This window comes from Triplophysa rosa, linkage group LG13, assembly GCF_024868665.1.
Source record: "Triplophysa rosa linkage group LG13, Trosa_1v2, whole genome shotgun sequence".
Taxonomy (NCBI): Eukaryota; Metazoa; Chordata; class Actinopteri; order Cypriniformes; family Nemacheilidae; genus Triplophysa; species Triplophysa rosa.
The window spans coordinates 2,624,353-2,640,612 of record NC_079902.1 but is presented as its reverse complement, the minus strand read 5'-3'; the positions used below and the strand labels follow the sequence as shown (position 1 = coordinate 2,640,612).

At 41.6% G+C, this 16,260-nt stretch overlaps 1 protein-coding gene across 5 annotated transcripts in view; it reads right to left on the bottom strand.

Annotated features, from left to right (window-relative positions):
* The window catches only part of rps6kal (ribosomal protein S6 kinase a, like), a 128,101-nt gene that overhangs the window by 39,899 nt on the left and 71,942 nt on the right, over positions 1–16,260 (bottom strand). The gene's annotated exons all lie outside the window — the stretch shown is intronic.

Genomic DNA, 16,260 nt, shown 5'->3' with positions numbered 1-16,260 from the left:
AGCCATGTTGACAAGTTTTAGTAAGTTAGGGCAAAATCCACAAGATTATAGTACCTTTAATGCCCTGTAAATGGCAATATGAATGATTATGTAGCAAAAATAAACTGCTGCAAAAAAAGATAGGTGCCATGCAAAATGTAATGTGTAACTGCATTTGTCATTACACATATAGTGGAGTAAAGAGTACATGTACTTGTTCAAAAATGTAATCAAGTAGAGAGTAAAAGTTGCTATTATCTTTAACACTCAGTACAACTACAAGGTAGCCAAAAAGATACTTAAGTACAGTAACTAAGTACATTTACTCCAATACTTTACACCACTGCAAGTTTGTATCCTCACCATGTGAATGTCAAGAACATTTTTATATTTCTTAAGTTGTTCTACTTTTGTAAACCTTTTCAACATTTGCGTTTAGTCAGTACAACGTTGTCAGGCATTTACACTTAAGTTTTCAGAAGTTGTTTTGTTTGTCACTCCTTTGTGAATATTTACAAGTGACACAATTTGATGTGATGTGTCAGTGACGTTTGTTAGCTTCATTACATGTTTTACCAAATCTATGAATGAAGCCGATGGTTGGCATTTCAACTGCTAGCCAGTAAATGTAGGACAGCTTTTTCATTTTCTGACATAATTAGTTGCATGTTTACTTCTTTGTGATTGTTAGTTTACTTGTTCAGATGGCCTTTGTTTTAAATAGTTCTTTGATTTTGTGCAAAAATCTAATTCTTAAGTTTTGACCTGTTCATTGTTCAGAGTTCTTGTTCAATTGTCTTATTTTCCTCACTAATTTATCCAAAATGTCTCGCTTTAATGCTGGCAAGATCAGTTGTTGTAAGTTTTCTCATTGTTCGAGCCGTGTTTTAGGGTTGATGTATGTTTGCTTTGATTTAATAAAAAACAGGTATTTACATCCAAAACCTTCTTCATCTTACTGTCTCTATTTATTTTATTACACATCTAGTATTTTAGCTATTGCGTATGTATGTTTTTATTTTTATACATCGGCACCAATATTTGGCACAAAATGTGCATTCAGTCCCTATGAGCTAAATATAAGATTGCTATGCTGTAGCTCATTTGTATTTTACTAAAGAAAGCATCTTGATTTAGGTTAGTTTTTCTTTGAAAGGAGGAAAAGAAAGTTGTTTAAAGTGTCAATCAGAAAATCTGTTTCCATGGAATGTACATACAAACTTGTTTGGTTACAAGATTTACGGCACAACCAGTGTTCGTGTGTGCCAATACAACACTTTTCACATTATCCATGAAAGTCTGATTATTTATTGTTCTATAGTCTGTATGCAGTTTTTATGGCAAAAATGATAGCAAATAAAGGAAATATAATGATTTGTCCTGAAGCCAGAAACTATTCAAAGATAACTCTCTTCCAATGCAATGTGCATTTTTCATGCCGCCGTTCAGATTTAGGATTGGTAAACTGTAAATTAATTCCTGAAACAGATCTAATTAGATCATAATATTACTGTTTCATTAACCCAGCAAAAACAAATGTTGTTTCATACCACAATGATAAAATACTGACCCAAACACAATAATCATTTATCAGATAAAAATCTTAAACATGGAGCCAACTTTACTCTTAGAAGAAAACCTCACATACGTAAACATTAACTTTAAATCTCTCATTTAAAAACACACCCGTCAGGTTTTCACGTTACGGTGTGAAAACAGGTTGTCAGGACATCAGGGTGTCAGGCCATGGGTTAGATAGACAACTACAGGGGGTACAACAACACAGTCATAAAATATAAACTGTCAAACAAGACTGACAGATCATAAAAAAACCCATCCTAATTTGATTGACTGGTCAAATGACTTGCCTGGGATTGTATGGGGACAGTCACACTTTGATAAGATTGCAGACCTCAAGTCTCAATTCACTCATTTGCATGATAAAACCAAAGGAAACAGCACACTCTTAGAAGAAAAAGCCCACATACAGTACATATTATTTTATCTCTCTCTAATTTACAAACACAACCGTCTTTCACAAATTAGACTATAGTAAAATCAAACACACCTTTTTGATTAGGGTTTGATGAGGGGGGTGTAGGTAGTTAGCCTCACTGAAGGAAGGGTTGGGGCAGAGGAGACCCAACAACAGTCATAAAACATAAATGTCATCAAGATTGACAGGCCATAAAAGTCTCCATTTGAGTGACTGGTTGACAGAACTTTGACAGGGGGTCATAAATCAATCAAACTTTTGACACAAGGTATATGATTATACTACTCTCCTGTATGACATATCGCTCATTGCTCCCTGAACTCTCTGTAAGTCGCTTTGGATAAAAGCGTCTGCTAAATGACTAAATGTAAATGTACATTAGAAGTAAATTAAGTAAAAAATACTTTTTTTTAAAGTCTTCTAATTTAGTCTGTTTCAGTTATTTTGTCTTGAAGCATGATCTATTTATCTACATTATACATTAATATAATATTCTTCTTGTTTCAGGACAATAATGGTAAAGTCAACCAACCTTGCAGGGCACACACTAAAAACAAATCACCAGAGGGGGAACTCCCAGATAACAGCACTATATCATGAACATATGATATAAATAACTCACAGACACACTCATGCATACAACCTCACAAATATTAAAAACTATGTTAATGCTTTCTGTTGTTATCCTCTTGTTACAGAATGTCTGTTGTTCAGTAATGTTTACTTTCATTTTTTGTTGTACAATGAAATTTACATTTCTGAACTGCTGGGTGTTTAAATTAATTTAGTAAAAAATTAAGCTTTTAATATTCACCATTTGTCTGTTATTTCTGTATTTTAGAACATTTCCTTTATTTCTGTGTTAAGAACATACAATTATTAATCAAAATTAGCTTAAATTTTAGAATGCGTAAACTAGAGTTTTATGGTAGAAATAACAAAACTGTTTTGGTAAAAACAACTTTTTTTGTTGGTGTGACCCAATATTTAAAGCAGAATCTCTTGCTGCAAAACTCAAAAAATAAGCAATGCCAACTAAAGAATTTTAGGTAATACTGCTTAAAATTTCACATAAAACTTCAGTATCACAAAAATGAAAACCAAAAGACTTTCGCAAAAATGAACTGGGGCACAGGCCCCCAAAACTTTTTCTATTACTTTTTTCTTAAAAGCCTGCTCTGTGCATCACAATGCACTTTACGAATTTCCATTGCTTAAATCACTATTACTACAGTGCAACAATACTGAGGAAGGTTAACATGTATTTAAAAATAAATTTGTTTCTTAAACATACATTAACAGTTTTAACATGGTTTAAGGTATGAAAGAAGAGAGAATTTTTTCTTGCATCTTTGCATTCTTTTTTCATTACACAACGATAACAATGAATAAATATAGCTGCAAGCAGCAATTATGGGTCAAGCACTGCAAGGCACAAAAGGAAATATATGTTGACATTTCTGATAATGAGTTTTTGAAAAGCAGATCTAAAAATGTAAGTAAAAGCATTAAGAGCACTTAGAACACAATATAAGTGCTTATAACTCTTGATCACTACGTGGCGCTGTCACCAAACTTTTTTGAGGTGAACAAGATGTGCCAATGATGACACATGCCGAGTTTCGTGTCGATATGCAAAAGTTTGGTGAAGATACAGCATCAAATCCATTTTGGCGTGCTCGCAATCAAATTTGTTTACGTGGTATCTGAAAATGGTATTTATTATGAGGAGTGTGTCTAGATGCTACATCCCAAATTTCGTGCATATTGGACAAACACTGTAGGAGGAGTTCGATAAAGTAGATTTTCCATTTAATTCAAAATGGCAGACATAAAGTAGGTTGCACTATGCAAAGTTTTATGTCAAATGACTCATCATGAGCCAGTTAAAGTAAATCTATAATTAACATACCGATACGGTAACAGTTTAGTATGTTAAATGCATTTTTATAAATTACATTATAACTTTTGACCACAAGGGGGCACTGGCCTAAAATTGTTTATGTTCTCCAAGAGTGAGGTTACGATGACCCTTGCCAAGTTTCGTAGATGTGTTTGTTTTATTCATTCTTAATGCCATTCCAGCATCTCAGGCTATTTTCATGGCGAGAACCAGTCGATCCATACACAAGTCTGTTCTATACACAAGTCAATCCATACACAAGTCTGTTCTATACACAAGTCAATCCATACACAAGTTGGGGGGACAATTTGGAATCCTCAATCAGCCTAACCTGTATGTTTTTGGGCTGTGGGATGAAACCGGAGCACCCAGAGTAAACCCACGCTGACACAGGAACACAGAAAGGCTTTCCATCCCAGCCGGGACTCAAACCAGTGAGGCAACAGGGCTAACCATGGAGCCACTGTGCCGCCCCCACCAAGTTTAGTAAAAAATAAACCTTAAAGCAATTTAAAACGATAGCTAAAAGCACATAAAACACCATCAAATTGCTTAGAACTTTTGACCAATATGTGGCGCTTTCACTAAATTTCTAAGAGGTGATGTGGCAATTATGATACGTACAAACTTTCATGTTAATAAACAAACTTTCGTGGTGTCAATTTTTAAGGTCAATCAGAACCAATTAAACGTTTTGTTTAATTATAAGGCCACAATAAGGCCAGCCCTACAACATGTTTTGTGTGTCCTCAGACTGTGCCCATAAATCATTATATCATATATGGTGAAAATATCTAATTTGTTTTAGAAGTTATAAGCATATATAAAAATGTAATGTCACCAAACTTTTTTTGCATTTTTTGGCCACTTCCCATGGAAATTTTGACATGTGGCTTGTGACGTTGTAATCCAGCTAAGGTGGTTTTGTATCAGAATAATGGTTGCAAAGATATTCGCGATTGTATTTTAAAGCAATAAAGCAATATTGGGCAAACCATAAGGTGAAACCTTGCATGTTTGGTATCGTAGGACTCAGCAATGATTCAGCAATGATCAGGAATCTAAAGAGTTGATTCCCATGAAAATCAGTGAACTGTAGACAAAGTTATAGGCCTGTAAACATATTTTCTCACCACTAGGTGGCGATGGCCTGAAACTTTATAGGCTCTGTCAGGGCACTTTCCTGATGACCCCATACCAAGTTCCGTAATGATCTGCTAATGCGTTCATAAAACACTGCATTTCACTACATTATTCAGTATGCCCGACGCCCAAAATGGTAAAAGTGGGACCATTTTTTGTAACCATTAGGTGGCGCTGCCACGACCGTTATCTGTCATAGCCATTGTTACTGACAGCTTTTTATGTAATGTCCTAAACAAGAGCTAATGAATTAAATATTGCATATCTAAAAGTACAAAATAGTACAGAACACATAAATGTTTTTCTCAGCAACAATGCAATTCTATAGATTTGACAGGTTTTCCTGAGACTTTTTCCTCTAATGTCTGAGATCTACCAGTTGTTTGTTTATTATTAAGTCTGGTATACAGTTGTTTGTTTATTATTAAGTCTTGATAACAGATATTATTTAGAAACTTACTTTAGTTTCATCATGTAAAAATTTAAGTAAAGTGTTACCGTAAAGGGTAAAAACATTAACTTGAGATTTATACTGGGGTACAGCAGATTTATACATACATAATTTTGTGTGGATATGCATGTTCAAGAGAATGCGAAAATGAGATGTGAAAGACAATTCAGTATTTTTGTGCGCTGTCTGAGATGCAGCTTTTTTGGGGGCACACGTCTGTAGATTATATTGATGGTTTCTTGTACCCCCCCCCCCGGTGGCTGTCATAAGCATGACGTAGAATGCCACGACGACGTGTGTAGCGTGATAAATAAGGAAGTGAAGTTGGGTTGGTTAATAAAGAAAAAGTGAGACCTGAGTTCTACACGAGTGTCGTACATTTGTTTCTGTATGCTTCTACAATGTCCACCTAACATCTCAAACAACCCACGAGAACCAAATTTTCCATCTTCTTCTGAATATTTAAATTGTTAAATTAAAAACGTGCAAATTGAAAAGCACTGGCATTATCAGTTCTATTAACTATCACGAGGGTCTCTCACACTGGCCCCAGTCCTAATTGTCGAGAACTGTGACCCCTAATTTCATTGTATACACAGCTATACAATGACAATAGACTGTTCATTTTCATTAAACTCTGGGCAGGTAAACCCTGACCTCAGGTGGATGCCACGCCCATTGAGATTAGCTGTAAGATCCATTATGTGAAAACATTAAAAAAAAACTGTTCAAGTATTTATCTTATGTAAGTTATGTACTATATTAATAAATTCAAACCATAAATTCCAGGTGCTCTTTAATGTGCTGTGGTGCGTAATTGACTGGAATGCAATAAGGCTGGAGGTGCGACATTCAAAACTGGGACATTCCCACCTCCCGCTTCAACCCGAACGTGGTGCAATATTGTCTCCACATGCTATAGGAAATGTTTTGCTTCTGAAGTCATGATAACAAGCTCATCATGTTCAAGTGCTTGTTGTTGTAAAGAATTAGGAATCATAGAGGAAAAGTACAAATGTATACAAGATAATATTGCCTTTGGATTCTGGCCAAAATGTAGCGTTCTGTCTGTTGCCAAGCACAGATCATCAAATCTAATGTATAATTTCACCACATTTTAATATTTACTTATTTTCCATCAAATACATGCAATGTTGGCAGTGTCTAAAACATACAGTATGCATTGAATCTCCCCTCCGCCACCCATGAAGTTTATGACCAGTCCATCACAGAAGCTTGTGCATTAAGGTTAGCTTCGAATTCCCCATAGCACAAGTGACACAAATAGCACAAATGACCTGTCACTTTGATGATACAATGTGACAGGTCATTCATGTGAAATTCAAGAGATGTAAAATCGTACAATAATTCTGATAGCAAGTAAAGCAGCATTAGACTTTTATACATAATGGTGATGTAACAAATTGATTTAAAATGAAAAAACATTCTTAATCATACTCACAAGTTAAAAAAAGGAACACAATATTACAAAATTATTTTGTAATGACGTATTTGGAGAAATTGTTTTTTACAGAGCAAAACATGCCTTGACAGCTTCTATTTCATCGTCAGGCAAAGGCAACTCGGTGCTTTCAACTCATTGTTATCAGTGGTGGCTCGTCAGAGGAGGCAAAAATACATACAAAAGTTTGTAGCTAAAGCTTTCAAATCAACATTTATTCACATTCTTACAAAGTTGTTAACACCTTGATGATAACCACAATGCATTTTTCTTCAAAATTTTTCTTTTTGTTTGATAACAAGCGATATCACATTGCATTATACGCAGATGCAGACAGTGTCAGAGAGAAGGCTGTGGGCATAACATCTCCTCTGTTTGTTAAACTGGCCAATCAGAATGGATATTTAAATTATGCAACGTCATTTGCTTCTGTCAAAACCTTCCAAAAAAACCATCTGCATCCTTCTGCATTAATAACCAATTATGTGAAGTTACACATTATAATCCCTCTCTCAGATCTGTTTCCCAGCACAACTCAATCCAAACTTGTGCTAATATGTGACCCTGGACAACAAAACCAGTGTTGTGTAATTTTTTTCGAAATTCAGATGTATTCGATAAATTCAAAAATTGGACGAGATACAACTATTTAAAACTATGGAATCAGAGTGTGAAAAAAAGAGAACATTGTGAAAATTGTCTTTGTAGTTGTTAATCAGAGGCGCTGTTGCTAAGAAGAAACAGGTTTGTTTTAACGCTCTCTGTTGGCTTACCACTGTAATGACGTTGTGGAGAGTAGATAAACCCGAAAGTGGAAATTCTAAGCTTTACATAAATACCAAACTTGAGTGGGTAATTCCCCATTTTTTGTTTCCGGCCATTTTTGGTAGCGATTTTGCAGCATCCACTCACAAAAATTAGTTTTGATATATTTAAGGTAGGGCTTTGTGACTTTTGTAGGATGATTTTATTAATGGACTTTTGCTGGGTTTTCACAAGCAGGGTCACATTTTGTAATGAACAACGTTCTAATTGGGAAATTATTTAAAGATAGAAGTAGTTCTGGTATGAGTGGCATGGAAAGGCTAATTTAGTAAGTAACTTTGATTTCTGTTTATTAGTATTTTAATTGTTACATTACATTTGCTGTTTGCATGTTGTCAGTAGTTTTTTTTATTTACAAATATTAATTATCAGACTTTTATTCCCCTAAAGCCACAGAGCCTAAAATACATACATACTGTGGATATCAAAATATAAAATAAATGGCCTGATAAAAGATCATATCTTTTATACAGTATATCCAAGTGGGCTAAATTGATTAAATATTTATTTATTTACAAAAAACTTATTGTCCGGACCTCCGTTTGGAAGAAAATATAAAGACCGGACCTCTTGGAATACCCCTGCTCTACACGACACCAGCCGATGAATAAGGGTGTTGTCTAGCGAAACGATTGGTCATTTTCCAAAAAAAAAAAAAAATTTATAAACTTTTTAAACAAAAATATATGGCTTGCACTGCCTTGGAGTGCCACCACGTAACGCGTCCACAAGTTCACATACTACCTAATCACATTGAAACAATTTTTTAAACACTATCTCTTTCCCTCTCTATCTCCGAGAGTTCAGTATAAAACCACATTCTCGCAAAGCCTATTTCCGAATTTACGTTTCTTAAATTATTGCTTAATTTACTGCATAAGGCAAGGTGTAAAGTTAAAGTAGTGTTGTAAAGCCATAGACATGTATTTATTATGTTTATGGTTAAAGCTGTAAGCCGCTAATTATACACGGAAATGACGCCACAAAGTGTCTGTAATAGCTGTACAAGATAAAACTGTTGAGTGTGTTTGAAATAAATAAAGCGTGCACAGCTGGACAATTGAGTACCTTAGAGGAAATTGGTCAGACTGACAGGTGCAGTCTCCACTTTTTAGCACGCACAGTTACTGCTGAAGTTCTTTCTTGTCAAACCTGACCAGTACCTCAGAGATGACATATTTTTGTAGGCTAACCCGGAAGTAAGCGCCGCGCTCGTTCCCTCGACCAAAAGCCTATGCATTTTTCCCATGGACTTTTGTAAGATCGCAAAAAATAAGCGATTATTAACAAAGGTTTATGATGTTTACACGTTTTGTCGATCAAGATAATCTTTACAAATTAACACAAAATTTGTTACCTTTGAAGCCGAAATACAATGGGCAGAAGTAAAAAGCTAACACAATGGTATAAACAGACTACACGTAAGGTCGCTCGACATCAACGTCACACCATCAAGCCTCCGACAACTCTTTCAAACTTTTTTACAAATGTGTTCCCTGGCGAGTCATTACTCCGTGAATGAATCCACATCTGCATTTTAAGAGATTTGTGCCCATGTTGCATTATTTGTGAGCTTTATATGCGCAATGAAGTCTAACGTCCCAAAGGAAGTAGTTGCTTTTAGCAACTTGTAAGCAACCAACGTTTTTAAGACACAATAAGGCTTTAAAAAATTACAATCAGGTTGTAATTGGTGTGTTTTATGTCATAGAATAAAACGTGAAAATATTTAGAGATTTTGTTAACCACAGACCTTATTTCAGAGGATTTACCAAAGACCCATTGAAAAAACCCATAGACTTTGGGGCTATGGAACCGGAAGTCCTAAAATACTAACTCGCTTCCGGAGTTTGCATACAAAAATACGTCATCTCTGAGGTACTCAATTGTCCAGCTGTGCACACTTTATTTATTTCAAACGCACTCGACAGTTTTATCTTGTACAGCTAGTCTGTACAAAAATGTTTTGCCTCGAAGCTTTGATTAATCCATTTAAATCACACGGAACATGCGTTTCCCACGGACCATGATTAACGTTACTGATCCACAGCCCAAACTTTGGACATGTTATGTAAACACAGAAGACACTGCAGAATAAATTACATAAAAATCTACCAGTTTTCATTTCTGCTCTGACAACCGCGAGACTGCGACAAACAGTGTGTGTGTGCGTTAGAATGGTGAGAGAACATTGTGCTTGGTACGATCTTTATCTTTAAACCGAACATTTAGGACTTCAGCCGGCAAAGTTTATCCTGTCTGACTAGCGCGCATCACAGTACGTGTCGTGTCCAAAGGCTGAAAGCGGTCTTTCTGGCTGTTTAAACACATGTGCGCCTGACAGGGCTGAGTGCGACATTTAACGTTATGTGTGTAGCACGCATGCGATACAGTTTGGCAGGTGCATTAAACAGAAACGCTTGTTTGTTTGAAGTGCATTTGTCGTTGTGCTTGTTTCTGTGTGACGTTATGTGTTCTGGATGCTCCTGTCACCAAAACAAATTCCTTGTATGTGCAAACATACTTGGCAATAAAGCTCTTTCTGATTCTGATTTCTGATTTGGTTATGGCGCACCGCTATTTTACTTGTCTGTTTTGCGAGTGAAACTTTGCTGCATTGAGTCTATATAACTAGTTGCGGACTTGTGGACTCCTAATCCTGTTATTTAAACATGCCATTTTGGCTGTTCTGCATGTCTGAGTGAATGAACAGCACAGTTCCCTTTTCTGTCGGTGTCTTTACGTTGTGTCGAGCTGACAGATGGGGTTCGCTCTTGAGAACCTATCAACTTCCGACTAGTTTAGAAAAGGCCAATGAAATTGGCGAATTAAATTTGCATGCCGAACTCCGCCCCTGGATATCCGGGTATAAAAGGGAGACGGCATGCTACATTCATTCACCTTTTGTTCTTCGGAGCCTTCACATTGATCGACGTCGAGACTTCAAAATCTACGCCGAATTACTGCTGGAATCTTATGACGTGGTGCAGCTGACTGTTCCTTCCTGCAGCAACTTCCCCTGGGCGTCTCGGCAGTTCCAGAAGTGTTTGAGTTTTTTCTCTAAAAGAGCAAATTTCTCCAGCGTGGCATGTCCCGATGTTCTCATGGGTGCAACACACTCATCGAGGAGGGGGACGCACACGATGTCTGCTTCCAGTACGCTGGGGCAGACGTTGTGGATACGTCCTGCCCGCACTGCGGGCGGTTGACGATTCAGACGTTGCGTCACGGGTGGCTGTGTTTCCACGGGACTCGTCTGCTCCTCGTTCCTTGACGGCAGGACTAAGGCCCTGCAGTCCGCTACGGCAAGCAGCGAGGGTGATATGAGGATTACTGTGAGCGTTAATCCTCCAGCCACTGGCTCACGGTCCGTTCGCACCTCGTCTAGCTCGTCTGACCGTTCCCCAAGAGAAGGTCCCACCGTCTTGTTCCTCAACCACTTATTCGGAAACGGTGCTTGATAATGATGAGATGTCCCTTGCAGCATCGGGGGGTGATGTACTGCCATCCGACTCCTCGGAGCTCCCTCCCTCGGGGTTCGAGCCCAGGAAGAAGCGGACGTCGAAATGTCAGCCATGCTTTCCCGGGCCGCCGTGAGCGTTGGGTTGCAGTGCCCACACTGCCTCTCCCAGCGTTCGCGGCTTGATACATGGTGCCTCGGGTTTGAGCGTGGCTCCAAGCCGCGCCCACCCCCAGTGCCGTGTTTACCGGAAGTGCATGAGGAACTTAGTAAGACCTGGAACGCCCCCTTTCCGGCACGTTCACGTCAAACAAGTTCTGTCACCCTCTCTTCCCTTGAGGGTGAGGCAGCTAGAGGATACGTCAATGTCCCCCAGGAGGAGTGTGCCGCCGCGGTGCACTCGTGCCCGCAGGCGGCGGCCACCTTGGGGGCTCAACCTAGACTCCCGTCCAAAGTATGTGGGGTCTCGGCATCTCTGGTGTCGAGAGCTTACATTGCGGCTTACACTCCTGCCAGGACAAGGCGCTGAGAGAGCTCCACGAGGGTAACACCGACCCACCGCTTATGCAGGAACTCCGTGCCGCCACCGACCTCGCTCTACGGGCGACCAAGGTGACCGCGCGGGCCCTGGGTCGGGCGATGTCCACACTTGTGGTCCATGAGAGACACCTCTGGCCGAACCTTGCACAGATGAGTAATGCCGAGAAGGTCCGCTTTTCTCGAGCCGCAGTTCTCGACAGTAAAGAAGCAGACAGAGGATATCAAGCATATCCTCCCCCGCCGTGACTCGGCCGCCCTCGGCCATCGAGTCCCATGCACCGTCTGCTTCCCAGCAGCCCTGGTCTTCTTCGACGCCCTCTGGCTCTGGCGCCCCCCACTCAGGCGGCCCCCCCGGAAGAGACATTGAAGAGGAGACCATCGCCCCATCAGCAGCCGCGGCGAAAGCAGAAGCGGCCCTCATGGGAAGACCCCAGGGAGATCGAGAATACCATCGGGCCCGACCCCAGCCATTCCATCGCCCGTCCCAACAGCCCACTCTCTTAAGAGTTTCCTCTCTCTCTGGGTGTTTATCATAGCCACTCTCACCTCAACTCGACGTTGCGTCATGGCAAGACCCAATGTCGAGGATAATCAGCAGCCCTCAGCACTCTCAGTCGACAGTGCGTTGTGCTGCATTATCGCCAGGCAGGTAAGTCAGCAGAGCCGATCTCCTCCCCGGGGAGGAGATTCATCGTTCCCAAAAAAGGGGGGGTGCTAGATCTTCGTACCCTGAACAGGCACCTACTCAAGCTGCCGGTCAGGATGCTCACGCAGAACCGCATCCTAGCATCTACCAGATGTCAAGATTGGTTCATGGCAATTGACCTGAAGGCCGCTTACTTACTCTTACCACTTACTCATGTCTCGCTTTCGAGGGCGGGCATATCAGTACAGAGTCCTCCCTTTCGGTCTGTCGCTGTCCCCACGAGTCTTCACGAAGATCGTGGAAGCCGCCCTCACTCCCTCAGGGAGAGAGGTGTGCGGGTACTAAACTATCTCGACGACTGGCTCATCTGGGCACACTCGCGAGATCTGTTGTGTACACACAGGGACCTAGTGCTCCAGCACCTAGATCGGTTGGGACCACAGGTCAACCGAGAAAAGAGCAAGCTCTCCCCTGTGCAGAGCATCCTCTTTCTCGGTATGGAACTCGACTCTGTCTCCATGACAGCGTGGCTGACTCAGAGCGCGCTCAGTCAGTGTTGAACTGCCTGAAACACTTCAGGCAGTCAGCGGTCCCCCTGAAACAATTTCAGAGGCTCCTGGGTACATGGCATCCTCGGTGGGGGTGGGCCCCCTCGGGTTGATGCACATGTGACCGCTCCAACACTGGCTACAGAGTCGGGTTCCCTGGAGAGCGTGGCACACCGGTAGCAGGCATATGGTCATCACGCCTCTCTGCCGACGCACGCTAACCCCCTGGGGTTGGGGTGCAGTATGCAAAGGGAACGCAGCGTCGGGGCGGTGGACTGGCCCCCGCCTGCGCTGGCACATCAACTGCCTAGAGTTGTTGGCTGTGCTACTTGCACTGAAGAGGCTGCAGCCTCTCGTGCAGGGCAAGCACGTGCTGGTCTGGTCGGACAACACAACTGCCGTGGCATATATCGATCGACAGGGTGGCATTCGCTCACGGCAGTTAACACGACTCGCCCGACGCCTCCTCCTGTGGAGTCAGGAGGTGATCAGCTCCCTGCGAGCAACACATATCCCAGGCGACCTGAACCAGAAAGCCGACGTGCTCTCTCGTCAGTCGACGCCTCGCGGAGAGTGGCGACTCCATTCCCTCGCAGTCCGGCTCATATGGGAGCAGTTCGGCCAGGCGCAGGTGGACCTGTTGCCTCCCCGGACTCCTCCCATTGCCCGCTTTGGTAATCCCTGACCGAGGGACCCCTCGGCATGGATACCCTAGCGCACAGCTGGCCGCGGGGCAAGCACCCTCCGTGTCCACAGATTGCCTAGAACTCAGGCCCGATGATTCTCACGTTATCCTGAGACCCCGGCCCGGCTACGTGCCCAAAGTTCCCACCACTCCCCCTAGAGACCAGGTGGTGAACCTGCAGGCGCTCCCCACTGGGGAGGAAGACCCAATCCCATCCGTGTTGTGTCCAGTACGCGCACTGTGCCTCTACTTGGACCGCACGCAGAGCTTCAGAAGCTCTGAGCAGCTCTTTGTCTGTTTTGGAGGTCAGCAGAAGGGGAGGGCTGTCTCCAAACAGAGGCTGGCGCACTGGATCGTGGATGCCATCGCTACGGCATACTGATCTCAAGATCGCCCCTGCCCGTTAGGAGGTAGGGCACACTCCACTCGGGGTGTAGCCTCCTCATGGGCACTGGCTCAGGCCGCCTCTCTGGCAGACATCTGCAGAGCTGCGAGGTTCTACAACCTACGTGTGGAACCGGTGTCAGCCCGCGTCCTGCAGGGCAACATGTAGGACTGGCAGCCGGTAGGGCGTACGCCTGCAAAAGTCCTTCCCCCTTCCTCTAGGGGGATCAGTGGCTATTTACGCCTCCCTTCTTTCCCCACTGGGTAAAGAACAGGCATTCCATCCATCACTAAGCACCTTCCTGGGGGCAGGCTGGGCAGAGCAGCACTACCCCCTTAGGCCGGGGAACAGTTGAGTTATCTACCACATAGCTCTAACTGGACCTAGTGTTCCAGACGTGGTTCCAGACACGAATGTTCATGAATGGTCATCCTCGCTCCGCTAGAGATTGTGACGCGGCACAGCGCTGTGGCGTTTTCCATAGAAACCCCATCTGTCGGCTCGACACAACGTCGAGAGACCGACAGAAAGGGAACGTCTTGGTTACGGATGTAACCTCAGTTCCCTGATGGAGGGAACGAGACGTGTCCTTCTTGCCACAACGCTGGCTGGCCGCCCGCCGCAGCGGTCGAGGGATGCTCAGGTTCCTCAAACCAAAAGGTGAATGAATGCAGCACGCCATCTCCCTTTTATACCCGGATATCCAGGGGCGGAGTCCGGCATGCAAATTTCATTCGCCAATTTCATTGGCCTTTTCTAAACTAGTCAGAAGTTGATAGTTTCTCAAGAGCGAACCCCATCTGTCGGCTCGACACAACGTCTTGTTCCCTCCATCAGGGAACTTAAGTTACATCCGTAACCAAGACGTTTAACGTGCTACACGCGTGATTCTCATGGATTTGTCTGCGTCTGCGCTGTGTGAGGACATGAACTTCATCTCCAGAGTTGCTCTGAGAGTTTATTTCCGAACATTTTGAAGCTTGAAGAGTGAAGGTAACACGCACTAAAAAATAAGCATCTTCCGACGACCTGCCAACATAAAAGTCTGGTTAACTATAGTAGTTTTATGTGGACAAATATATTACTATTTAATAATAAAAAATAAAAAAACTGAACTTTGAAAAATTAAAACTAATTAAGATAAACTAAATGCATCATGCATAAGCTGAAGTTAGTTCTTTCTATTTTTATTAATGTTTCTTATTCATATATTTGTTTTATATTGCATTTTGAAAGTAATATGGCAATGGAATGTACTAAATGAGTTTAATTTAAACAGATATTAATGTATGCAATTTCAGCAATAAATATGTTAATTTTTCTAAAAAGGAAACAAATTAGTGGTTCATTTTAAGAGACCCGTCTCGTTTTCTCTTGCATATTTAGTATTGCTCTTTAATAAATAAAAAGTTCTTGTTATCCAAATACTCGATTAATCGATGGAATAATTGGTAGAATACTCGATTACTAAAATAATCGATAGCTACAGCCCTATAATAAATACATGTCTATGGCTTTAAGGCTTCACAACACTACTTTAACTTTACACCTTACGCAGTAAATTAAGCAATAATTTAAGAAACCTAAATTTGGAAATAGGCTATGCGAGAATGCGCTTTTATACTGAACTCGCGTAGATAGAAAGAGGGAAAGAGATTGCATTTAAAAATGTCTTTCACCTATAATGAATCAACTTTTCAGTTAATTTGTATAAGAATCAGAGTCCACTGGCCCACATTTTTTTTTGTAACAGTAAACAGGCTTTACTTCTACTTTTTAGTATGTATGATACGTTGAGATTTACATTCTCACCTGCATAACTCTGGAGAAGTGCTGCTCCACTGCAGTTATACTGTTGCTCCTGCCTGAGGATACACGCTGTGATCAGGCTGCTCAAATGCCGATCTGACTACTGGCAGACAAGCGTCTCTATCAGAATATTAGCCCGTTGCGATTTTGAGCAGAAGTGACACCCTCAGTAAACCTAATCAAAACATTTTTGTACATTACATTAGTACCCAAATTGTGACTGTAAGGTCAGCGTTGGGGTGGCAACTGAGGTGGCAAAGCTCATTTTTAGGGGGGGCAGCTGCCACCCGGTGCCACCCTGGCGGGCACGCCACTGCCCTCCATTAGTACATTTATAAATTATTGTATTGTGTTGGTCAGTATTTAGATGACACTATGTGGTTTGTTCTAATAATTTCCCACTTTGACAAACGTTCATGCCAGAAATA